Genomic DNA, 2,500 nt, shown 5'->3' with positions numbered 1-2,500 from the left:
GGTGGAGGAGCCCACGCAACAACGACAAAGACCTCCATTGGAGGGAAAGATCAAAGGGCACAAACCTGGAGTGAAATGGCCCAAAGCTGTTGAAAAGAAAGAGTGGGAGACGGTCAACAGTGACCTTATACATATCTTGGAGCAACAAGCGGGCACAGCAGTGGAAAAGCTTGAAAGGATGGGCAACACAATCTACACCTATGGAGAAGAACGGTTTGGGGTGAGTAAAGGGAGAGGTGGAAAGAAATTACCAACACCAATCAAGTCCAGGAGGCAACAGGAGATCGAGAGGCTAATCAGAGAGAGGAGACAGTTGAAAAAGCAATGGAAAAAAGCAACTGAGGCAGAGAGAGAAGGTCTCATGCTACTCCAAGAGGACATCAAGAGCCGATTGGCAACCTTGCGAAAAGCAGAGAACTTGAGGAAACTTCGCAGGAAGAAAGAACACACAAGAACACGGTTCTACAAAGACCCTTTCAAGTTCATCAAAGACCTCTTCGCAAAGGAAAAAAGTGGAACTTTGAAAACATCAAAACGGGAATTGGAGGAACACCTGGCAAAGGCCCACCAAGACACGAAAAGGCATGAGCAGTTAGTCATCCCACATGACATCCCGCCTATTCAACCACCTGAATTCAACCTGGACACCAGCCCTCCAAGATGGAAAGAGGTAGAGAACACTGTCCGGCGAGCAAGAGCAGCATCAGCTCCGGGGCCAAATGGAGTACCATACAAGCTCTACAAGAATGCACCGGATGTGTTACGCTTTCTATGGAAGCTCATGAGGGTGGTGTGGAAGAAGCAAACAATACCTAAGGCGTGGCGAAGGGCCGGCGGCGTGCTAATACCTAAAGAAAAGGATGCGTCAGACATCAGCCAATTCCGGCCAATATGTCTCCTCAACGTCGAGGGAAAAATCTTTTTCAGCATTGTATCACAAAGGCTGTCCACCTATCTGGTAACAAACAAGTACATTGATACATCTGTACAGAAAGCAGGAATTCCAGGATTTTCGGGCTGCTTGGAGCATACAAGCATGATCTGGCACCAGATCCAAGCAGCTAAGAAGGAGAAGAGAGACCTACATGTGATCTTCCTCGATCTGGCCAATGCATTTGGTTCAGTTCCCCATGAACACCTTTGGGAATCTTTTGCCTTTTTCCATGTACCAGAGCTCATCACCACACTGGTCAAGAGCTATTTCCAAGACCTGCAGCTGTGCTTCACAACAGCTGACTTCAGTACAACATGGCAGCGCTTGGAAGTAGGCATCATGGCAGGCTGCACAGTCTCACCCTTGGCCTTTACAGAGCCTCAGAGCCTCAAAATGGGTGGTGGGCGGTGAACGAACCAGGGCTGGGCTCCGTCTGCCACCCATCAGGGCATACATGGACGACATGACCACACTAACCACTACTGCAGCATGCACCAAGCGGCTACTTGGAAAGCTGCAGGAGAACATCAAGTGGGCCCGAATGAAGATCAAACCAAGTAAATCTCGAAGCATCTCCATAGTCAAGGGGGTGCTTAGAGACACAAGGTTCTGTATCGGTGACGACCCTATACCAACCGTGTCTAAACAGCCAGTTAAAAGCCTGGGCAGATGGTACAACGCAAGTCTCAAGGAAAAGAGCAGGTGGAACAACTAAGGCAAGAAATTGTCAATGGCCTGGAGAACATCAATCAGACCCTACTGCCTGGGAAACTGAAGCTCTGGTGCCTACAGTTTGGACTCCTTCCTCGGACAATGTGGCCACTGACCATTTATGAAGTCCCAATAACAACTGTGGAGAAGATGGAGCGAACCATAACTTCATACGCGAAGAAATGGCTCGGGGTCCCACGATGTCTAACTAACATCGGCCTATATGGCAAAGGGGTCCTGGAACTACCTCTCACTAGTCTAACAGAGGAATACAAGTGTTCTAAAGTAAGACTTCAGATGACACTGAGGGACTCTAGAGACAAGACCATCAGTGCTGTTGCGCCGCCCCTAGTAACTGGCCGGAAGTGGACGCCATCTGATGCAGTACAGCAAGCTTCATCAGCCCTGAGACACAAAGACATCGTGGGGCAAGTCCAGCAGGGAAGAGGAGGCTTTGGCCTTACGACAAGTAAACCAACTTGGCGAAAGGCCACAACATCAGAGCGGAGGACATTGGTGGTCGAGGAGGTGCGGCGACAAGAGGAGGCCGCAAGAAGTGCAAAGGCGGTCTCTCTTGCCAAACAGGGGCAATGGATGCAGTGGGAAGGTGTGGAGCGGAGGAAGATCAGCTGGAAAGAACTATGGGAAATGGAAGCAAGCAAGATCAGCTTCATCATCAGAGCGACTTATGACGTGCTTCCATCACCAAAGAACCTCCATCAGTGGTACGGCGAGGATCCAACCTGTGCCCTCTGCCCAACTCCAGCAACCCTCAAACACATCATGGTAGGCTGCAAGACCAGCCTCACGCAAGGGAGATACATGTGGCGGCATAATCAGGTACTAAAAAGCCTG

Source organism: Amblyraja radiata, chromosome 6 (assembly GCF_010909765.2).
Source record: "Amblyraja radiata isolate CabotCenter1 chromosome 6, sAmbRad1.1.pri, whole genome shotgun sequence".
NCBI lineage: Eukaryota > Metazoa > Chordata > Chondrichthyes > Rajiformes > Rajidae > Amblyraja > Amblyraja radiata.
The sequence above is the reverse complement of the archived record's forward strand: the minus strand, read 5'-3'. Positions refer to the sequence as shown.